This window comes from Gorilla gorilla, chromosome 7 (genome assembly GCF_029281585.2).
Source record: "Gorilla gorilla gorilla isolate KB3781 chromosome 7, NHGRI_mGorGor1-v2.1_pri, whole genome shotgun sequence".
Taxonomy (NCBI): domain Eukaryota; kingdom Metazoa; phylum Chordata; class Mammalia; order Primates; family Hominidae; genus Gorilla; species Gorilla gorilla.
Genome location: NC_073231.2, coordinates 39,179,647 through 39,204,655, shown reverse-complemented (window position 1 = coordinate 39,204,655; position 25,009 = coordinate 39,179,647). Strand labels below are relative to the sequence as shown.

The window sequence follows — 25,009 nt, the reverse complement described above, 5'->3', positions numbered from 1 at the left end:
AAACGTAGGTTGCTCTAACAGAAAATATTGCAGAAGCTGGGTGCAGTGGCTCACGCCTGTAATTCCAGCACTTTGGGGGGCTGCGGTGGGCAGATCACTTGAGGTCAGGAGTTTGAGACCAACCTGGCCAACATAGTGAAACCCCATCTCTACTAAAAATACAAAAAAGTAGCCGGGCATGGTGGTGGGCACCTGTAATCCCAGCTACTTGGAAGGCTGAGGCAGGAGAATCTCTTGAACCCGGAAGGCGGAGGTTGCAGTGAGCCAAGATTGTGCCACTGCACTCCAGCCTGGCGAAAGAGTGAGACTCTGTCTCAGAAAAAGAAAAAAACAATTGCAGAGATGACTGCTAATCAGGGACATCCTTTCTGGGGAATGACATTGAATTTGGATGAGAAGCAACCGAATATCCTAATAGCAGAGAATTTGACAAGGAGAGGAGAGTGTGGAAGTAGTTGATGTTCCAGGCAGAGCGAACAGCATGCAAAAGCACAAGACAGGAAATATTTTGGCTTTTTGGGGAAACGAATAGAGGACATTCAGCCCAATTTTTGAGCCTGAGTTTGAATAAAAATGGGATATCTGAGTGGAGATCTAGAATAAGGAGGAAATTAACAGCCTAAAAGGGGGTGAAACGTCACTGGTAATATTCATTCTTTTGATAAATATGTATTCAGTCAGTCATTATTGTGGGCATTGCGGGGAGAGTAGTCAGGAGCTTACATTTTAGAAGGGGAAGATAAATCAGAAAACAAGTAACTCAGTATGGATTTTAATTTCAGATCATAATAGGTGCTATGAAGATGACACAATATCATGGGAATGACGGTGACTATTTTAAGTAGAAAAGTCAGAGAAGACTCTCAAGGAGGAGACACCAGCTGGGTAGCCTCAAGCAAGAGCATCTCAGGCAGAGTATGTGCAAAGGTCTTGAGATCTGCTGTTGTGTGCCCCTTTATCCAGTGTCACAAAGGCTGGCGATATTCTCAAGGTCCCCTATCTCACATCACACAAGCATACCTCACTCCATTGTATCCAAAGGCACACACCACATCCGGGAAGCCAAGGTTGTCTCTGGCCTACACTGCACCTCTTCTCTCTCCTCGACTCTTGCCTCTTTTTTTTTTTTCCTGTTGCCCTATACAACTTATCTTCCTACCCAGCTACACTGCCAGCAGCACTTTCTCCTTCTTCAGGAGAGTATGGTAAAGTGCTGTGAGCTGTAAGTGGGAGGAACCCCCAACAGCCAAGAGCAGGAACCATGTGTGGACAAGAGGTCATAGCAGGAAATGGGTGTAGCATAGTTCACTGCCAAGCCTGAGATTCAGTTCAACCACCTGTCCACCAGTTTCCTGCTGTGGGGGCTCCGGGCCAGGTGCTCGCATGTTCCTCAACGTATGTGTGGATGTTCCAGCTGAGAAACTGAGCTCTAAATTTGGAAGCAAATGCATGGGTATCTATGTATAAGATGAGACAAAGTGGAGAATTAAACTCTCAAATTCAACCCTGAATTTTATCAAGTTGCTATTAAAGATGAAATGAGATGCTATCAAGTTGCTATTTAATGTGAAGCTATATAAAACATACATATATTTTTATTATCAAATATACATATATTTATTATACAAGAATCAGATGCAACAAACATTGAGCACTGATTATATACCAAGTAATCTGCTTGGAAAACAGATTTAATTCTTACATTGGTCTTTCCCAATAAGTCTGATTGTACTCATTTTACCAGCAGGGGTGAAGGAACAGTTTGACACACTGATCACATACCAGAAAGTGGCCAAGGAAGGCCTTTGACCACAAATGCTGGGGTCATCTCACGAGCTACCGTTTGCCTTCTCAGCAAATGACAGCAAGTTTGGAGGCAGCCTGGTGAGCAGTCAAGAGCAGCAGTGGTTACGCCTAGGGAAGAGCATGAGTTAGAACATCAGCATTACTTCTTTCCAGCCATGGGAGCTTGGGCTGGTAACTTCACCTTCCCAAGCCTCAGTCTCCTGATCTCTAAAATGAGAATAATCATAAAATGGGCCTCAAAGAATTGTTAAAGGATTGAATGAACTTCTTATGTCATGCCTGGCATATTTGGCACTCAATAAATGGGAGCTACCTATCATCTCAGGGGAGAGTGCTTAGCCCTTAAGTTGCTCTTTTTAAGCTCGGGCACATTCACTCACTCATTGTATCCTCCCAGATTGGAAGGGTTGGGCACAAAAGGAGCTCCCCAAGTCAGGTGCTCCCTGGTCTCTAGCCCTCTTTATGGAGAGGTAGTGCACCCAGTACCTCCTTAAGACAAATACTCCCCACCACCCAGCCTCTTGTCTGGCACCGGAGCAGAATTGTCAGGGAGTGTAAGTAAGCAGCCGGCAAGAACCCTCACTGTCTCGAGGCATATCCACACCTGAAATCTCTAAGCAGAGAACATTGAGGTTTACTGCAACTGAAGGGCCTTGTGCTGGTATCAGAGTGCTGCCTTTCTAGCATAATCACTTCTCTCTTGTACCTTCTATATGTCTAAGTAGGAAGATCTTCATAAATATTTCGCACACCATGTTAGAACCTTTAAATCTCTTTGAACTGGATTCTTGTTAGGAAGAAATTCATTTCTAATTTAATTTTAATTTTTTTGGCATGTTTACTCCATCAAACAATTATCCTGCCTAACAAATTATGTAAAAAAAAAAGTTAAAAATAAGGGAGTCACATGACCTTTGAAGTTAGAAAATACATCAGAGAAGAATAAAAAGGGGAATGAATTGTTCTAAGTATATCAGAAAGGCTTTATGTATTCAGAAACTCATTTACTTTTCTCCAAATCAATATGCAGTGCTCAGCACAGAGAACTATCAGAGAACTATTGAATATAAAGCACAGAAGATAACAGCAGTGATTACAACATGCAATTGTGCAGCTGTGATATCATCCCCTCCCCCTCCACTGGGTCCTCTCCATCAGATTGGTTGCTATGTTAATATTTTAGGCTTAAAGGACCAGAATTAATTCATTCAGTCTTATCTCTGATGTGCTGGTTTTCTGTCAAAAATTCCTGACAGAATTAACAGTCAAAATGAAGCAGGATAATTGGAGACGGAGCCATGCAGCCGATCATGCCATCCTTGGAATTATTGGGCACACCATCATCTCTTGCTTGGATTCAGGATCTTGGCGTGAGCTGATCCCTCTTCCCTATTCTACAGAGCAACAATTTTGAGCTATAAATAGACCACCCCATGGTGGTTTTCTATGAATAATGAATATGGAGTATGATCTTCCTCTGTTTTGATGAACAACTACTACTACAACAATCAGACGAAATCTAGCAGGCAGCTGGACGAGGTGTTGCAAAGCCCCTAAAAGTGACAAAGTTTGAGTTAAAGGTATATAGGCTGATTATCTTACAGCTTCTTATTTCACATGATAATGAAGTAGTTTTCTATTAACAGAGAGGTCCTATGACATAGATAAGATACTCCAGAGGATTTTCCAGTTCATTTGAACTTACAGTAAAATAGAGAAGTGTTTGGGGCAAGACAACAGAAAACTGACAGCTGGAATGAGAATGTGAAATTTACAGCTTTTTCATACCTAGTTCCATCTCTGCCCCTCCCCCAGTCCATCCCCTCGGATGTTTTCTTTCTTAAATAGGAACGTGGAGAAACGGAGGAGGGAAAGAATTACACAAGTGTCTTGCTGCCAATAAAGAGAGCACCTACTTCATGGTCAGAAATGATTAATCTTTATGACCGTTCTTATCACCATTTACTCAGGAACAGTTGAGAATTCAGTCATGTGGTGGTGAGCAACTATAATCTTTCTAATCCAGATTTTCTACTTCTGCCTTTTAATCCCTGGTTGGTTACTCCAATCTAGATTTCTTCCCTCTAAGAAATTTGCTAAAGTCCCCGAAAGATTTCTGGAGGGAAAAAATGCTGCCAAAGATCATTCTGGAATTTCAGGTATGATCACTGTGTAGATGAGGGTGTTTTTGAACTTGGGTAGGCCGCCCAATGGAACAATTCCCTGTACCTCAAGAACAGCTTTCTGAGTTTGGCTAAGGAGGCCAGTAGTTAGGTATCAGCAGGATCTTGGAAGAGGTGGTAAGCTGGAGGAGGAGGAAGGTGAGGAGCAGATGAAATTGAAGAAATGAGATATCTCCCTTGATTATTTCTTCATAAGTCAGCAGAAGTTGGTTAGCAAGGAGGGAGGGAAATATTTGCTATGTTATTAACAAAGCTGCTGTAATAAATTATGAAACAGGCTGTGGCAAAAGGCCTGTGAAGTACACCATGTACCCTTATCAAGATGGCTTCCCTTTGCCCTAGGAAATTGCTTATGATTAAGATGTTGGGTAATACCTGTGTCTTACAGCACCCATTACAGATTTGCAAATGCCTCATCACTGTCACTAGGCACCAAACCTCATCTTCTCTGATTTGCAGCTTTAGTGGCAGTGACCAACATAAATAATTAAATAATTAAATATGCACATAAATCTTTTCTCCAATCACTTGTCTAAAATTTTCACTTTTCTAAAGAGTAGAGAAGATTAATTTTTAATGTTATTAAATTAGTTAGGATAAAACCTAAGAATAGGCACATTTGAACATTTGAAAGAATGATCTTGCTCTCATTATGAGAGTGACATCTAAGCCCCCCTGCTACACCCACCTTATTCAGCTGTTACTAAAACTTCAAAGGGAAAATAATTCATTAAATTAAAGGACTAAGTATTGAAAGGCCTTAGTTGAATTGTTGGCTAATATGACCAACTAAACTTAATTAGAAATATGGTGAAAAATAGCATATACTTTCCAACTCTGTTATCCACAGAAAGGAAAGGGAGGTGAGATGTAGCTAACATTGTAATGTTTGCACGATTCTAAAAATAATTGTTATTGGATTAAAAAAATACATTATATACATTTTCACAGCAGGAATTGGAGGTTGAGTCAGATGTGAATGAAAGATCTCATTCCGGTCCTTTGCACTTACTATGATAACTTTTAATTGTAGGACCACCAGCCTACTATAGCCTCTTAGCTTGGCTCTGGAAAAAAGTCATGAACAGTGTGTGTGTGTGAGTGTGTGTGTATGTGTGTGAGAGAGAGAGAAAGAGAGAAAGTGAGATCACTTGGAATCATTTTGAAATATAATTTCCCCGTACTATTTCCTATCATAATGACATGTAACATTGTATAAATGGTGAACAGTGAGTTTATTTTATTAAGTTTGGTTTAAAGTGTTTTAACTAATAGCAACAACCATAGCAAAGAAGATAATGTTTCGATTCTGGTCCTCCTTAATACCCATCTTTAAAATATTTTCTTTAAGAAATATTTAAGAATATTTTCTTTTTCTAGAACTGCAGCACCAGTATCAATACAACGGTGGGTTCTTTGATCTTTTTGTTAAAATTTTTTTTTTAATGAAACCGGTAAGAATGATGTAGATATTATCAAGTACACATTACTAGAGCAATATTGAATTTCTGTATAAAGAAATTTAAGTATGTAATAATAGACCACTCATTTTATAAAATACTTAATTCTATGAAATTATAGTCAAGATGATTTGATTAATCCACTAAGTTTCGTTCAGATTGAATTTGACTAGCTCTTACTTAGGAAAACTGACTTCTATTGAGACCAAATTGCTGCAGACTGAATCATTGTGTGTTCGAAGTACGCGAATCTCCCAGGTGAGACTCAGGATGGCAACACAGGCATCTAGAAGCAATTTAAGAAGTGATTAAAGCCCAAGGGCATAGTGAAGGAAAAGAAAACAAATAACAAAGCAATGGCTGCATAGCACGTGTTATTGTTAAGTCCATCAAAGGTAATTACGAAAAATATCTTAGACAAGGTATTGATGATCTCTTCTTAGAATGAATACTTTTAGTAAAACATCTTTAAAATATCTCTGTTTTAAAATTTTTGTATATAGATCTATCAGAGATCTCTCTTTTTAAACAAAAGGGAGACACAATGAAAAGTTTGGAGATCAGTTGTTCAAAAAGTTTAAGATTAGCCGGGCGCGGTGGCTTACGCCTGTAATCCCAGCACTTTGGGAGGCCAAGGCAGGTGGATCACGAGGTCAGGAGATCGAGACCATCCTGGCTAACACGGTGAAACCCCATCTCTACTAAAAATACAAAGAAATTAGCCGGGCATGGTGGCAGGCACCCGTAGTCCCAGCTACTCGGGAGGCTGAGGCAGGAGAATGACGTGAACCCCGGTGGCGGAGCTTGCAGTGAGTGGAGATCATGCCACTGCACTCCAGCCTGGGCGACAGAGTGAGACTCCGTCTCAAAAAAAAAAAAAAAGAAAAAAAGTTTAAGATTAGAGTTATTTAACCTGATGATGTCTAAAAGCACACCTTTGCCTCTCCCAGTGAAGCAAACGTTGAAGGAAAAAAAAAAATCCTAAAGAATGAAAAAGAAACTTGAAGCAAAGTATATGATCCACAATTTGGTGTACAATGTCATTCACAACAGTCTTACTGATATGACTTCTGGAGCTGATTTTTTTCATGTGTGAGCATTTACCATTTTATGTTTAAGTTTATATCAATTTTTCAAATTACCTTTAAACTGTTAGGCCTGTAAAAAAAAAAAGAATTAATTCTGAAGGGAAATAAAATTATCATGCAGGTCATTTAGCTTAAGATAAAAGTCATTTCATTGTATGCCCCAAGTCTTACTCAAAGAAAGTCTGTGAGTTCTTTTCAAGGCTCAGGAATAGAATCCCAACTAAGCAGGGGGAACTCACTGTAATTTTAACTACCTGTATTCAATAGTCATGGTGATTTTGATTTGCTTTTCTTTTACTAATTTTTTTTCCTGTTCCATGGTTTCCATGGTGAATTCCTATAATACAGGTAGACTAATCCTATCTTCCTTTGAGTCAAACAGTTCCAGAGGTGATGTATCACAGTGGGCCCTATGAAATCCAATCAAAGCAGGGAGAGGCTAGTTTCTAGTTTCAGAAAAGAAATTTACTCTCAGACAATATATAAGCTTCCAATAATTAGAAAGGAAAATCAGGTTAAAAGATTTAATGAGTTTTTGTCTTCATAATTAGTCACATCATTTTGTTAAAAGGGAAAAAAACAGGCTTCAATGAGCCTTCTGTACCATAATAACAGATTTGCATGGTGTGTTGCAGTTTACAAAGCTTTCTTACATCTAATTGCATTCTAATTTATATGGTGTCTGTTTACTTTTCTGTCAGATTTTAGAACTCTGTTGTGATCACTCATAATCTGAAACTTGAAGCTATAAAGATGGCTAGGCAATAGCAGATAAATTGTCTTGAATAAAATATAACAGAGAATGATAATGACAGCCCCGGAAGATGCTTGTTAATATATGATTCCACCTCTAGCAAGATCTCAGAGCCGGGGCTTCAGAGATAACATTGATGTGAGACTCTACTGGACTTAATTTGATTTTTAAAATTATTATTCAAAATCACTTCCTAGGAGACAGTATTATTATTTAAGTTTAGTTTTTAAAACCATTTCATCTCTACCACTATTGCTTTTAAACTTTTCTAGATTGCATTCTTACAGAAAAGCCTCTTTGCAGTCAACATCCACAGAAAAGAAATAGAAGCAATTGATCTGCAAGGACCTGCCTTTGAAATATTGACACATTGAGGTAAAATCAAATGCTTCACATTGTGAAAACAGCTAACGCTCTTGTTTGTGAAATTCAAATAAGCATTTCCTCATCATTTGCATAGATCCAGTTTCGCTTCCTAATTTCCATACTGCCACCTGGATGCATTCAGGCTGTTCTGCGACACAGTTGAACTAGTTTAGAAGGTTCCTCCTTTGTCTCTGGGCTCCTTTTCTTTTATTCCCCTAGGACTCTTTGGTGCAAATGATTTTATCTGAAGCTATGTCTGAACAAAAATAGACAAATGGAGAACTGAGGCAATTATACTATTAATTCAAGCAGAGAAAAAAGCACTTCGCCTGAGTTATCTGGCATTTCCTGGCAAAAATCTTTTTCTATGTCAATGATCTAGAAGATTGCCTAACTTCTTTTCTTCAGGGGTGTAGATGTGGCCTATGTCACATGGCTCTCATTGCCTCATTTCCTGCTGCTTCAGACTGTGTCTATTCTAGGAAGGCTGACACATGATGAGAAGAGTCAGTGGTTCTGAGGTACAGTACTTAAGATAACCCTGTGAAGGCTGAGATTGATATTTGAAATTCACAACTGATCTTGGAGCCTGGTACAGCAGTCATGGTAAGCTGGACATACACACACACACACACACACACACACACACACACACATATATATAGATATATATATATATTTTTTATTTTTTGAGACAGAGTTGCCCTCTGTTGCCCAGGCTGGAGTGCAGTGGCACAATCTCAGCTCACTGCAACCTCTGCTTCCTGAATTCAAGCAATTCCCTTGCTTCAGCCTCACAAGTAGCTGGGATTCCAGGCATGAGCCACCGCACCCGGCTAGTTTTTGTATTTTTAGTAGAGACAGGGTTTCACCATGTTGGCCAGGCTGGTCTCGAACTCCTGACCCCAGGTGATCCACCTGCCTCGGCCTCCCAAAGTGTTGGGATTACCAGGTGTTAGCCACTGCACCTGGCCTGGACCAATACTTTCATTCATTCTTTTACTCACTGAGTGCCTGCTCTGTGCTAGGTCTTGGAGATACAAAGATGACAATGTCTTGGCACTTGTACTAGCAGTTTAATACACATTAAGAAGTAGTTACAACACCATACAATAAGTTTGAACAATGATTCCATTGAGGGGAAAAATGTATACCCTCTAGAAGATTTAAAGTAATAGAAGCAAAGCCACAAAGGCAATTCTCCACGAATGCACTTCTTCTGTGTTATCTTGTTTGCTTTCCCCTACAATCCCTTAAAAATGACATAAGCCAGTTTCACTGGAGATTCATTTACTATCTCTTAAGGATACTCAGTCTCTGAGAGTTGTGGGGTGGACACTTTCAACAGACCAGGGTTTGGCAGAGGTTTGTCATGCCTTTTTGCCAAGGGCTCACCCTGGCAGATGGCAACAGCTGTTTGTGATTGTCAAGAAAGTGCAGGAGGAGCCCTGCAAAAATGTCCTTTTTATTACACCATTGACTTCTTTCCTGAGAGTGGTTTTTCACTGTATCAGTGCATAATTGATTTTGCTAACGCATTTACTCTAATCATACAAAAACCTAATTACTCTATGTAATGAATCATTAACAATTTCCTTAAATTCATTTCAGTGTTTGCATGCTGGTATTCAGTTTATGCTAATAAACCTAAAATATTCATGTCTTTAAGTCAGAGATTGCAGACTATGCTAAAAAATTTGTTTTACTAAATGTACATTTTAAATCTGCATTTTATAAAATACTGAGGTGTAAACTCTGCAAGATTATTCTGAAATACACAGCATTCAAATTTTCTATTTACTTTTTAAGCAGAGTTCTTTTTATCTCCTTCACACTCCGAATTCACTTAGCTACAACAAAATGACACGTGGTCATGTTTAACTTAAGAGCATTAATTGGTGTTTGGTAATGAAAGATCAAAAGTGACTGATGTCAAACTTTTTCACTTTGATTTATTCACATTGAGATTCAGCCTTTGATTCATTTGCTGAAATAGATATTAGGAATAAGTACCTTATTTTTATTACTAATGAGTACCTTATTTTATTATTTTAATCAAAGAAGAGGAAATTAAACCTTGAATTCTAGCCATAAAAATATATCACGATAAAATCGATTTTTTTTACAGTACTGCCATTATTATTATTACCTTATTATTAAGCACATACCATGCACTTAAGTGTCCATTTACTCTGATAAGTGCTTAATGTTCACCAATTCATTTAATCATCTTCTAAACCTATGAGGTCAGTACTATTATTATCCTCATTTTATAGACAAGAAGCAGATTTAGAGGGCCGGGCACGGCGGCTCACACCTGTAATCCCAGCACTTTGAGAGGCCAAGGTGGGCAGATCACCTGAGGTCAGGAGTTTGAGACCAGCTGGCCAACATGGTGAAACCCCGTCTCTACTAAAAATACAAAAATTAGCCGGGTGTGGTGGTTCACGCCTGTCATCCCAGCTACTTGGGAGGCTGAGGTAGGAGAATAGCTTGAACCCAGGAGGCAGAGGTTGCAGTGAGCCGAGATGGCACCACTGCACTCCAGCCTGGGCAACAGAACAAGAGTCCATCTCAAAAAAAAAAGAAAAAAAAAAAGAAAAGAAAAAAAAGAAAAGAAAAAAAAGAAAAAAAAAGAACAGATTTAGAGAAGTGAAGCAACTTGCCCAAGGTTACACAGTGTTGCACAGTGGTTCTCAACTGGGCGTGATTTTTGCCTCCCTAGGGACACTTGACCATGTCTAGAGATATTTTTTCTTGTCACAACTGGACAGGGGGCAGCTGACATGTAGTCAGTAAAGTCCAGGGGTGCTGGTTAACATCCTACAAGGCACATGCCAGTCCCCATGACAAATAATTATCTAGTCCAAAATGTCAGTAGTGTTGTGGTAGAGAAACCTTGGTGTAGCAGCTGTGTGTGATGCCCATGTCACAGCTTCTTGGGCTACTGATTTCTGAGCAGCTGTGGTGGGCAGCTGGGATGGACAGCTGTGGTGACAGTGGCATGCAATTACTAGTGTCTCACTTCAAGCACATGTGGTAGTTGCTCTTTGCTTTTCTGCCTTAGGGCTTTCTCTGAAACACCTGTGCAGGTGTAACTTGGGATTGTGCTGGTGTTATCATCTGGGGGGAACCTTCAACCAGGGTTCAACTTCCCTGTTATTTGATGGGACCATTCCAAGGGCATTCTTCACAATTCCTCTGTGTGTCCCCAGAGGGATTGAGTCTCAATTGCCTACAGTGGTAACTGGCTGGTACAGCAGGCCCTTATTCACCCTGCCTTCTCCCACTGGTTGAGGGTTGCCTAGAGTTGTTAACACCTCTGAAATTTCAGGCTGTGTTGTTACTGAGCTTTAAAGAAAGCTTTGTGGCAGAGAAACAGAAACATCATCATGTGAGCTTGAGGTGGGATTCCGGTAACTACACTGCAGACTTTGAACTGTCAGCAATAGCTGGCTGAAATCAATAACACACATCAGTTTTTATCACTTCCTTGTCTTACTCCTCATATTCTTTTTCCTAGCCTTGCCTCCCTTATAAACCACCTGTACCCAAGCCCTTATTTTAAGCTGTGCTTTCAAGGGAACTCAAACCAAGACATTAAGCTAGTAAGTCTGCTATATTATATTGCAAATCCAATGAAACAGAACCAAAGGCTGAGTTTCAGTCCATTCTCATCCTTTGGCTGAGGATTCCCTCTACAGTGTGAATTCCATACTCAACGATTTCATGTTGATTTTTCAGGACTCTAAATTCTCTCACCTCAGTATCTTTTTCCAAACCCAATTATGCATCTTTAATGATCAAATCATTCTTTTTTTTTTTTTTTCTTATGCAGGAGCCATATTGGATTGTGAAAGGAACTCAGTTGACCTGGCCTATTGCAGATTTATTCTGAGAATTTCAATTCAGTCTTTGCTGTTGTTTGGAAATCTTTCATGAATCTTTTAATAACTTCCTTACATACATCTTGTTCCATTAAAGCCCCAAACTTGGCTTTGTCAGCTCTCTTTCTTCATAATCTTTAGGTAACATTTGATATCTTCATCATGAATTTTTTTTCAACTTCCATGATTATATCACATTTACTACTCCTTCGATCTCTCTCTGACAGCTCTTTGTTTTCTTTAATCTCCTAACATCTGATTTTCCTCCTCCCTCCAATCTGAGGCTAAGACTCATCATGGGTCCTTTTTCTATAACCACTCTCTGGGGAGCTCATTCACTTCCATATGGATGACATCTAAATTTCTCTTTCCAGCTCTGAGATATCCCTTAGGGCTCAGGGTCATTCTTCACTGCCTATCCAATTACTAATAAGGAAGCCACAGTATCTTTGAGTAGCATTTTGCAGTTTAATATAATCTCTCTAAAAATGGAGTTTAAATTCATCTCTGACCCTCAAACTAGTCTCTCTTACCTGTCATACCACTGAATAGCTAGAAACGAGGAATCATCTTAAATTCTGTTCTCTTCTTCATTGCATTGTTGGCTGCACACCCAGCATCCCTTACCCCTTTCCTCTTCTCTTAAACTCCAGTTTTGGTACAGTATCCAAATCCTCCCCTAGGCAGCCCATGTGGCTCAGAAGTCAAACTCTCTCCCAAGCCCAAGAAGGCACTAGAATGGTCCAAGGAGAATCCTCTTTCCTCATGCCACATTGCTTTAGTAATTGGCATACAAACCAGTCAATGTCCCTGAGATTCAAGAAAAGATTTTTTAGTGATTCTAGGGAAATTCTTTATTGCATTTCTGAAAGAGCTTTCAGGAGTAATTCTTTCTCTATGTTTTTTCTTGCTTTTTCTCAGGATGTGTTCATGTGTGGATGCGATGGAACTGAGGTCGCTAGGTTCATGCTACCTGGAACATGAGACTGACAAATAGAGGAGCACTGAGTCAAATGAATCTCAGAGAAATGGAGCTGGAAGAAAACTGGAGTAAGCCTGTCCCTGAAAGGGCACTACATTTGGATATCCAGCAGTGGGACTCAATATTTTTTCTTGTTGTTTAATCTCATTTCTGCTACTTGCAGCCAAAGGCTCTTAATGAGAAAATGGCTCTACCTAGTTTTCTGAACATTGCCTCAGTCTCTCCACTCTTCCCTATTACAACGGTCATCTCTTTAATTCACATCCAATAACTGATAGTCTCTTGACTAATCTACATCCTCTCATTCTCTCCTAATTCACCTTTCATACTGTTGCCAGGTGACTTTTCCTAAAAGACAACTTTCATGATGTCACTCTACTTCATAAATTCTTATAATGGTTTCTTTTTGCTTTTAGTCCAAACTCCTCAGGTTCATTTTCAAGGCTTTTCATAATTGAATTTCTTTTATATACCTAAGATGATTTCTCTGTGTTCCCAAATGTACAATTGACAGTCCTTCCTCCTGATGTTCTCTCAAGTAGGAAATGTTGCCTCTATGTAAATTCAGTATAGCTTTTAGTCTCTATTCAAGTTCTACCTTCTTCATAAACTTCTCCTGAATAGAATCAGCCTATAACCATTTAAACTGTCTTTATTAGGTGCACACTATGTGCCAGGTACTCAACAAGGCAGTGGAACTATGAAGACAGATAATCACAGTCCCTCTTGCCTCTGGGAGCAGGCAGTTGAATGCAATGCTTTTTAAAGTTTTAAGTAACGTGGTCATGCAAAATCTTATAGATATAAATTTGAATGTATAGAGTTTAATTACCAAGCTAGTGAGACTTAATGTTTCAATTAATAAAAAGTTTGGAATCAAGGTATATAGATAAGTATAGTGGTCTTATATTTAGTCTCAAACTGAAATTTATGTCTTATTTTATTATGGTTACTTAATATTTTAAAAGACTATGATTCATCGGGCGTGGTGGCTCACGCCTATAATCCCAGCAGTTTGGGATACCGAGGTGGGTGGATCATGAGGTCAGCAGTCCGGGAGCAGCCTGACCAACATGGTGAAATCCCGTCTCTACTAAAAATACAAAAATTAGCGGGGTAGGCATGGTGGCAGGCACCATATATCCAACAGTCATTTGTTGGATACAGTGATATCCAACTGATATATGGTACAGTCATTTGTTGCATAACAACATCTCAGTCAACCATGGACTGCATATACAAGGAATGTCCCATAAGATTATAATACTGTAACTTTACTTTATCTTTTCAATGCCTGTAATCCCAGCTACTCAGGAGGCTGAGGCAGGAGAATCGTTTGAACCCAGGAGGCGGAGGTTGCAGTGAGCTGAGATCACGCCATTGCACTCCAGCCTGGGCAACAGAGCCAGATTCTGTCTAAAAAAAAAAAAATGGACTATGATTCATAGAGTCAAATAGTTATAAATATTAACAATCTCAGAATTTTATTTTATATTATTTTATTTTATTTATTTATTTTTTTGAGACGGAGTCTCGTTCTGTCACCCAGGCTGGATTTCAGCTCACTGCAACCTCCAGCTCCTGGGTTCAAGCAATTCTTCCACCTCAGCCTCCCGAGTAGCTGGGATTACAGGCACTTGCCACCGCCCCCATGCCCGGCTAATTTTTGTATTTTTGTAGAGATGGGGTTTCACCATGTTGGCCAGGCTGGTCTAGAATTCCTGACCTCAAGTGATCCACCCGCCTCAGCCTCCCAAAGTGCTCGGATTACAGGCGTGAGCCAGCATGCCTGGCTTCAATCTCAGAATTTTCTATTAAACAGAAGGAACAGAAAAAACTTTCTGAAATTTGCATAAAGTTATTTTATATTGCATAAGTTAACATGTTGATGGTATTCAGTGATAAATTTTATGTATATATATTATTTAAATCATTCATTTATTCAACATATAGTTATTTACCATGTGCTATTCTCAACAGCTAGTTATTTACCAAGGCCTTATTCTCAATCATGTACCCACAATATGGTGATAATATGCCAAGGGAGAAAATATTATTGAGGGTGAAAAGTGTTAGATATTGAAATGGTCTGTGGCCCCCCAAACATAATCATATATACAGCCTATCTGTGGTATTAAAATTTCATAGGGTGGTGATTAGGAAAAAAGATGCCTGAAAAAGTCCTAGGGGAACAATAATGAAAAAAATATTGAGAAATACTTTTTCAGATACTGGGAAAACAGCAATGAACAACACGGAAAAGAAAACCCCTGTCCCGATGGAGGTGATTTTCTCATGGGGAGGATGAGCTAACAATAAACAAGATAAATAAGTAAAATATATAATGTGCTATGGAAAGAAAAAAAGCAGCACAGGACAATGACAACAGTCAATTAAAGGAAGGAGATAGGAAGCGGATGTGTGAGAGAAAGGGCATTGGCACTAGCTAAGGTGACCATGGAAATCCGAGTAAAGAAATTCATGGTCGAGGGAGCAAGGGAGGAGCTCTCCAGAGATGGAACAGGCTGTGCAAAGGCCCTGTGGAGAGAGCGAACCTGGCACACCGGAGGACCAGCAAGCCTGTGTTCTGGGTGAGGAGGCCAGGAAGGGTATTAAAAGGCCATGCCAAAAATTTCACATGGCCCAAGTCACAAGGGTTATGTAAAAACCTTTTGTAATGTTCATGAGAAAAGAAGAAGTCATGGGTGTGTTCGGAGGAGGACATGATGTAATCTGACTTATGTTTTTACCAGGATCACTCTCAGCATGATGCTGAGAATGGGCTGAACAAGGCAAAGGGAACACCAAGCAACTAGCTGGGAGAGGTACTAGTTGGCTCAGGCTGCCAAAAGAAAATAGCACAGGCTGGGTGTCTTAAACAACAGACATTTATTTCTCATGGTTTTGGAGGCCGTGAAGCATAAGACCAAAGTACCAGCAAGGTAAGTTTCATTGGGAGGCCTCTTCTCTTAGCTTAAAGGTAGCCACCATCTCGCCATGTTTTCACATGGCCTTCCCTTGATGGGTGTGCCTGGGTTGGGGGAGGAATTAGGAGAGGAAGAGGAAGAGGAAGAGAGGGAGAAAGAGAGCGCTTTCTTGTGAGCCTTCTAATAAGGACACTAATCCATTGTACCAGGGCTCCACCCTCATGACCTCATCTAACCTCCCAAAGGCCCTGTCTCCAAATACCAGCACATTGCAGGTTAGGGCTTCACATATGAATTTTGGGGAGACATAGACATTCAGTCCACAACAAGAAGCTACTGCAATAATCCAAGTGAGGGATGATGGGAGTTTGGACAACGTGGTATGGTAGACAGAAATGGTTGGACCGTGAATGGGGTTTTAAAGGTAGAGCAGACAGAGCAGTGTTGCTTGATCTAATGTGGAAGATGAGAGAAGACAGGAGTCAAAGATGTCTAAGGGTTTTGCATACATAGGTTATCAGTATTATTTTTACTATGGTTTTCAATATTCGTAAGTTGAACAGGATGCACCAAAGCACTTAAGATTCTTTGGAACACTAGAGTTTGAAAATGTTTGGTCTAAAGAGTCTTAATTTGTAAATAAATGTGAGAGGCATTTGAAATTAAATTTATTTTTGTTTGACACAATGGCGGGGAACACCTGGCATTTAAAGGACAGGGACCAGGGATGTAAGCAATCTTACAACGCATGAGAGAGTTCTGCACAAAGAAAGAAATGTTCTGTCACTAATTCTAACAGCACTCCTATTGAGGAACACTGGTGGAGTTGTTTTCATGTATTTGTTATCTTTTAAAAATATTTTATTGCACTTTGATGCAACAGAAAACAGTATCTTTCACTGCCAATTATTTCAGGTACAGTTTCCCCCAGCTAAGTTCTAAAGGCCTTGAGGGCAGAAGTCATCTTGTATATTTCTCTTGTATCCTTATACAGTGAAAGCAGAAAAATACCTTTATTTTGCTATGTCTCTTGTTTTCTCCATATGCAGTGGCATACTCTCATTTTATCCATTTCTGACAGGAATGAAAGAAAAGATATACATAAAGTGGATTTTAATCATAGGTGAGGACTAATTTTTGTTTTAAGGACTCAGCATGCAGGAAATAATATACAAGTATTAGCTCTTATTAATGATAACAATGGGAGGCATATATAATTTCTTGATTAAAGCAAATGCCAGCCTTAGTTATCAGGTTTTCTTTTTGTCATCACTTTGCCCATTTTCTTAAGCTCATATATTGACAATAGAATTAAATTTTTTTTTTGCTAAATCAATCAACAAAAAGCCTATTTTCTAAATCACAACATAATCCCAAATCTCTAATAGTTACTTCTTTGTGTTATTTCACAAATTTTGTCCACATGTAGTTAATTTTTAAAAATAAAATCTTTATTTTTTAGAGCAGATTTCAGATCACAGAAAAATTGAGTGGAAGGTATAGAGATTTCCCATATGTCCCCTGCCCTGAGACATATATAGCCTCCCCCATGATCAACATTCCCCTCTAGAATGCTACATCCATTACAGGTAATGAACCTACATTGACACATCATTATCACCCAAAGTCCATAGTTTACATTAGGGTTCACCCTTGGTGTTGTACATTTTATGGGTTTGGATAAATGTATAATGACATATATCCAACATTATGGTACGGTCATTTGTTGCATAACAACATCTCAGTCAATCACGGACTGCATATACAAGGATGGTCTCATAAGATTATAATACTGTAACTTTACTGTATCTTTTCAATGTTTAGATATGTTCAGATACACGTATACTTACCATTGTGATACAATTGTCTATAATATTCAATGTAGTAACATGCTGCCTGGGTTTGTAGACTAGGAGCAATAGGCTGTATGTGTAGGTTACAGCATCCAGATTGGTAGAAGTATATTCTGTGATGTTCGCACAGCAATGAAATTGCCTAATGGCACATTGCTCAGAATGTTTCCCTGTTGTTAAGTGATGCATGGCTACGTCATACAGAGTAGTTTCTCTGCTCTTAAGATTCTCTGTGCTTCACTCCCTTCTGACCTCTGGAAACAACTGATATTTTTGTCTCCATTATTTTGCTTTTATAGTTGATTTTTAAATTAGAAATAATAAATACTGAATATGTAGTTATTATGACTTTTTATTCACTTAGAATCATTTTGTAAATACTTTTCAATGTTTCTACCTAATGATCAGAGTTATAATTTTAATAGCTGCATATTGTCTAGCATATTTACTGTAGCTTTTTCCTTTATTGTTGGACAATTTGTCTTTGGTCTTTCATGAGTTACATACAATATTTCTATCTGGTCTTTTTGCCATTGATTTTTCTCATGCTCTATTACATATCACCCCCCACCCCCAACTTCACTCACCAATTATTGTCTACTTGCTTGGCTTCTGACTATTGTGATTTATAGATGCATGCTGACATCAATTTGCCTACCTGCCTTAGCTTTGATCATTGATAGTGCTTGATCTTTCCAGCTTTTCTTCAGTATTCACATTCTTGGTTCACAATAGCTGGTACTTCTGATACTATGCTGCTCAAAAAGTACTTGGTCTAGTGTGAGGCCCATGTGGGTAATCAGTTGGATGATTCATGGTAAGAGAAAAGACATATCCTAGAATAATTGAAATTTTCTTTCTTTCTTCCTTTCTTTCTTTCTTTCTTTCTTTCTTTCTTTCTTTCTTTCTTTCTTTCTTTCTTTCTTTCTTTCTTTCTTTCTTTTTTTGACAGAGTTTCATTCTTGTTGCCCAGGCTGGAGTGCAATGGCGTGATCTTGGCTCACCGCAGCCTTGACCTCCCAGGTTCAAGTGATTCTCCTGTCTCAGTCTCCTGAGTAGCTAGTATTACAGGCATGCACCACTATGCCCGGCTAATTTTGTATTTTTAGTTGAGATGGGGTTTCTCCATGTTGGTCAGGCTGGTCTCAAACTCCCAACCTCAGGTGATCCACCTGCCTCAGCCTCCCAAAGTGCTGGGATTACAGGTGTGAGCCGCCGTGCCCTGCTGAAACTTATTTGTTTGAACAATAAAAGCCACATATTTCCTCTTTTGATAAAGTGTAAAATTATAGTACTCTCCCAAGATACTCATGGATTGATAATAAAAAACTAACAACTGGATATTGTTTTAAATATTGAAGAAAAGCAAACAAATCAACATCAGCCATAACATTGCTTCATATGCCAAAACCAGGATGAAATAATGCTTTTATAGAAGATGTGACCTGGGATCAAATAGCATCATTTACCAAATGCAAAGGATTGGTGTAGCTCTTGACTTCAAGGCATATTAAATCTAGCAAAGCTAAGATTCAATATAGATGTAGATGTAGGTCCAATTTCATGACAAAAAATCAAAGAAACCAACCAAAATCAGAGAACTTAGTAAGTTTGTGGGTATGCAATCTACAGAAGTGAATTATATATATATGATAAAAGAGAAGAAAATACTGTATTTACAATTCAACAAAAAAGATAAAACCCTTAGGAATAAGTATGAGAGATGGGCATGATTTATATAAAGAACATTTTAAGATGCTACCAAAAAACACAAAATAAAATGAATAAATGGGAAAGCATATAATTTCTTAGATAGGAAAAGTCAACATCACAAAGATTTAATTCAATAAAAATAGCAACAGCATTTTTATTTTGTAATCAGAGACAAGCTAATACTAAAGTTCAAATGAAAAAATAAAAAACAAAAATAGTCAAGAAAAATCTGGAAAAGTGATCATAAAGAGAACTAGTTCTTTCACACATTTAAACACATTTTAAATCTTCAATAATAAAAATAATGTGTGAGATCTGGCAAGATGGCCAAATAGGAACAGCTCTGGTCTGCAGCTCCCAGTGAGAACAACACAGAAGGCGAGTGATTTCTGCATTTACAACTGGGGTACCTGGCTCATCTCATTGGGACTGGTAATACAGTGGGTGCAGCTCATGGAGGGCAAGCCAAAGCAGGTCAGGCGGTGGGGGGCGGGGGTGGTCACCTCACCCAGGAAGCACAAGAGGTTGGGGAACTCCCTCCCCAGCCAAGGGAAGCAGTGAGGGAATGTGCCTTGAGGGACGGTGCAATCCGGCTCAAATACTATGCTTTTCCCACAGTCTTCGCAACCCGCAGACCAGGAGATTCCCTTGGCTGCCTACACCACCAGGGTCCTGAGTTTCAAGCACAAAACTGGGTGGCTGTTAGGGCAGACACTGAGCTAGCTGCAGGAGGCTGGAACGCCAACCAGAGCCAGAATGGACAGAACCATTCACTTCCCTGGAAAGGGGGCTGAAGCCAGGGAGCCAAGTGGTCTTGCTCAGCAGATCCCACACCCACGGAGCCCAGCAAGCTTAGATCCACTGAGGCAAAATTCTCGCTGCCAGCACAGCAGTCTGAAATCCACCTGGGATGCTCCAGCTTGCTGGAGGGTAGCGGCATCCGGCATTACTGGGACTTGAATAGGCGGTTTTCCCCTCACGGTATAAAAAAAAAAGCCAGAGGGAAGTTCAAACGGGACGAATCCCATCGCAGTGCAGCAAAGCTGCTGCAGCCAGACCACCTCTCTAGATTCCTCCTTTCTGGGAAGGGCATCCCTGAAAGAAAGGCAGCAGCCCCAGTCAGGGGCTTATAGATAAAACTCCCATTTCCCTGGGAGAGGGCACCTGGGGGAAGGGGTGGCTGTGGGCACAGCTTCTGCAGACTTAAACGTTCCTACCTGCAGGCTCTGAAGAGAGCATCCGATCTCCCAGCACAGTGCTTGAGCTCTGCTAAGGTACAGACTGCCTCCTCAACTGGGTCCCTGAACCCCATGCCTCTTGACTGGGAGATACCTCCCAGCAGGGGTCGACAGACACCTCATACAGGAGAGCTCCGGCTAGCACCTGGCAGGTGCCCCTCTGGGACAAAGCTTCCAGAGGAAGGAACAGGCAGCAATCTTTGCTGTTCTACAGCTTCTGCTGGTGATACCCAGGCAAACAGGGTTTGGAGTGGACCCCCAGCAAACTCCAGCAGACTTGCAGAAGAGGGTCCTGACTGTTAGATGGAAAACTAACAAACAGAAAGCAATAACATCAACATCAACAAAAAGGATGCCCATGCAAAAACCCTATCCAAAGGTCATCAACATCAAAGAGCAAAGGTAGATAAATCCACGAAGATGAGGAAAAACCAACGCAAAAAGGCTGAAAATTCCATAAACCAGAATGCCTCTTCTCCTCCACAGGATCACAACTCCTTGCCAGCAAGGGAACAAAACTGGATGGAGAATGAGTTTGATGAATTGACAGAAGTAGGCTTCAGAAGATGGGTGATTACAAACTCCTCTGAGCTAAAGGAGCGTGTTCTAATCCAATGCAAGGAAGCTAAGAACCTTTATCAAAGGTTACAGGAACTGCGAAGTAGAATAGCCAGTTTAGAGAAGAATGTAAATGACCTGATGGAGCTGAAAAACACAGCATGAGAACTTCACGAAGCATACACAAGTATCAGTAGCTGAATTGATCAAACAGAAGAAAGGATATCAGAGATTGAAGATCAACTTAATGAAATAAAGCATGAAGACAAGATTAGAGAAAAAAGAATGAAACGGAACGAACAAAGCCTCCAGAAATATGGGACAACGTGAAAAGACCAAAACTACATTTGATTGGTGTACCTGAAAGTGATGGAGAGAATAGAGCCAGGTTGGAAAACATACTTCAGGATATTACGCAGGAGAACTTTCCCAACCTAGCAAGACAGGCCAACATTCAAATTCAGGAAATACAGAGAACACCACAAAGATACTCCTCGAGAAGAGAAACCCCAAGACACATAATCATCAGATTCACCAAGGTTGAAATGAAGGAAAAAATGTTAACGACAGCCAGAGAGAAAGGTAAGGTAAACCACAAATGGAAGGCCATCAGACTAACAGCGGATCTCTCTGCAGAAACCCTACAAGCCAGAAGAGGGTGGGGGCTAGGCCAAAATTTAACATTCTTAAAGTAAATAATTTTCAACCCAGAACTTCATATCCAGCCAAGCTAAGCTTCATAAGCGAAGGAGAAATAAAATCCTTTACAGACAAGCAAATGCTGAGGGATTTTTGTCACCACCAGGCCTGCCTTACAAGAACTCCTGAAGGAAGCACCAAATATGGAAAGGAAAAACCAGTACCAGCCACTGCAAAAACATACCAAAATGTAAAGACCATTGACACTATGAAGAAACTGCATAAACTAATGTGCAAAATAACCGTAACCAGTTAGCATTATAGCAGGATCAAATTTACACATAAAAATATTAATAAGTTCTTTGAAACCAACGAGAACAAAGACACAACATACCAGAATCTCTGGGAAACAGCTAAAGCAGTGTTTAGAGGGAGATTTATAGCACTAAATGCCCACACAAGAAAGTGGGAAAAATCTAAAATCAATATTCTAACATTGCAATAAGAAGAACTAGAGAAGCAAGAGCAAACAAATTCAAAAGCTAGCAGAAGACAAGAAATAATAACTAAGACAAGATCAGAGCAAAACTGATGGAGATAGAGACACGAAAAACCCTTCAAAAAATCAATGAATCCAGGAGCTGGTTTTTTGAAAAGATTAACAAAATAGATAGTTGGCTAGCCAGACTAATAAAGAAGAAAAGAGAGAAGAATCAAATAGACACAATAACAAATGATAAAGGGGATATCACCACTGATTCCACAGAAATACAAACTACCATCAGAGAATACTATAAACACCTCTACGCCGATAAACTGGAAAATCTAGAAGAAATGGATAAATTCCTGGACACATACACCCTCCCAAGACTAAACCAGGAAGAAGTTGAATCCCTGAATAGGCCAGTAACAAGTTCTGAAATTGAGACAGTAATTAATAGACTACCAACCAAAAAAAGCTCAGGACCAGACAGATTCACAGTCGAATTCTACCAGAGGTACAAAGAGGAGCTGGTACTATTCCTTCTGAAACTATTCCAAACAATGGAAAAAGAGGGACTCCTCCCTAACTCATTTTATGAGGCCAGCATCATCCTGATACCAAAACCTGGCAGAGACACAACAAAAAAAAGGAAATTTTAGGCCGAGATGGGCAGATCAAGAGGTCAGAAGATCAAGACCATCCTGGCTAACACGGTGAAACCCCATCTCTACTAAAAATACCAAAAATTGGCTGGATGTGGTGGCACACGCCTGTAGTCCCAGCTACTCAGGAGGTTGAGGCAGGAGAATCACTTGAACCCGGGAGGCAGAGGTTGCAGTGAGCTGAGATTGCACCACTGCACTCCAGTCTGGGTGACGAAGCAAGACTCCATGACCAAAAAAAAAAAAAAAGGAAATTTTAGGCCAATATCCCTCATGAACATCAATGTGAAAATCCTCTCCTCAATAAAATACTGGCAAATTGAATCCAGCAGCACATCAAAAAGCTTATCAACCACGATCAAGCTGGCTTCATCCCTGGGATGCAAGACTGGTTCAACATATGCAAATCAATCAATGTAATCCATCGCATAAACAGAACCAATGAAAAAACCCACATGATTATCTCAATAGATGCCAAAAAGGCCTTCAATAAAATTCAACACCCCTTTGTGCTAAAAACACTCAATAAACTAGTTATTAATGGAATGTATCTCAAAATAATAAGAGCTATTTATGACAAACCCACAGCCAATATCATACTGAATGCGCAAAAGCTGGAAGCATTTCCTTTGCGAACCGGCACAGGACAAGGATGCCCTCTCTCACCTCTCCTATTCAACATAGTATTGGAAGTTCTGGCCAGGGCAATCAGCCAAGAGAAAGAAATAAAGAGCGTTCAAATAGGAAGAGAGGAAGTCAAATTGTCTCTGTTTGCAGATGACATGATTGTATATTTAGAAAATATTGTCTCAGCCCAAAAACTCCTTAAGCTGATAAGCAACTTCAGCAAAGTCTCAGGATACAAAATGAATGTGCAAAAATCACAAGCATTCCTATACACCAATAACAGACAAACAGAGAGCTAAATCATGAGTGAACTCCCATTCACAATTGCTACAAAGAGAATAAAACACTAGGAATCCAACTTACAAGGGATGTGAAGGACCTCTTCAAGGAGAACTACAAACTACTGCTCAAGGAAATAAGAGAGGACACAAACAAATGGAAAAACATTCCATGCTCACGGATAGGAAGAACCAATTTTGTGAAAATGGCCATACAGCCCAAAGTAATTTATAGATTAAATGCTATTCCCACCAAGCTACCACTGACTTTCTTCACAGAATTAGAAAAAACAACTTTAAATTTTATATGGAACCAAAAAAACAGCCTGTATAGCCAAGACAATCCTAAGCAAATACAACAAAGCTGGAGGCATCATGCTACCTGACTTCAAACTATACTACAAGGCTACAGTAACCAAAACAGCATAGTACTGGTACTAAAACAGACATATAGACCAATGAAACAGAACAGAGTCCTCAGAAATAACACCACACATCTACAACCATCTGATCTTTGACAAACCTGACAAAAACAAGCAATAGGGAAAGGATTCCCTATTTAATAAATGGTGTTGGGAAAACTGGCTAGCCATATGCAGAAAACTGAAACTGGACCCCTTGTTTACACCTTATACAAAAATTAACTCAAGATGGATTGAAGACTTAAACATAAGACCTAAAACCATAAAAACCCTAGAAGAAAACCTAGGCAATACCATTCAGGACATAGGCATGGGCAAGGACTTCATATCTAAAACACCAAAAGCAATGGCAACAAAAGCCAAAATTGACAAATGGGATCTAATCAAACTAAAGAGCTTCTGCACAGCAAAAGAAACTACCATCAGAGTGAACAGGCAACCTACAGAATGGCAGAAAATTTTTGCAATCTATCCATCTGACAAAGGGCTAATATCCAGAATCTACAGGGAACTTGAACAAATTTACAAGAAAAAAACAACCCATCAGCAAGTGAGCAAAGGATATGAACAGATACTTCTCAAAAGAAGACATTTATGTGGCCAAGAAACATGAAAAAAAGCTCATCATCACTGATCATTAGAGAAATGCAAATCAAAACCACAATGGGATACCATTTCACACCAGTTAGAATGGTGATCACTTAAAAGTCAGGAAACAACAGGTGCTGGAGAGGATGTGGAGAAATAGGAACGCTTTTGCACTATTGATGGGAGTGTAAATTAGTTCAACAATTCTGGAAGACAGTGTGGTGATTCCTCAAGGATCTAGAACCAGAAATACCATTTTACCCAGCAATCCCATTACTGGGTATATACCCAAAGGATTATAAATCATTCTACTATAAAGATACATGCACATGTATGTTTACTGCAGCACTATTTACAATAGCAAAGACTTGGAACCATCCCAAATGCCCATCAATGATAGACTGGATAAAGAAAATGTGGCACATATTCACCATGGAATACTATGCAGCCATAAAAAAGAATGAGTTCCTGTCCTTTGCAGGGACATGGATGGA

The 25,009-nt window shown here is 39.6% G+C and overlaps 1 long non-coding RNA gene across 3 annotated transcripts; it reads left to right on the top strand.

Annotated features, from left to right (window-relative positions):
• Nucleotides 1–1,853: 1,853 nt before the first annotated feature.
• LOC134759018 (uncharacterized) lies at nucleotides 1,854–18,580 on the top strand. Of its 3 annotated transcripts, XR_010134865.1 has the most exons (5): nucleotides 8,157–8,263; nucleotides 11,496–11,685; nucleotides 12,466–12,594; nucleotides 16,535–16,576; nucleotides 18,259–18,580. It is a non-coding gene; the product is annotated as an uncharacterized lncRNA (long non-coding RNA). The 3 variants fall into 3 exon arrangements; XR_010134863.1 differs by lacking the exons at nucleotides 8,157–8,263; nucleotides 16,535–16,576; nucleotides 18,259–18,580 and adding exons at nucleotides 1,854–3,176; nucleotides 7,564–7,666 and having other exon boundaries at nucleotides 12,466–13,410; XR_010134864.1 differs by lacking the exons at nucleotides 8,157–8,263; nucleotides 11,496–11,685 and adding an exon at nucleotides 11,170–11,265 and having other exon boundaries at nucleotides 16,503–16,576.
• The last annotated feature ends 6,429 nt before the right edge of the window (nucleotides 18,581–25,009 follow it).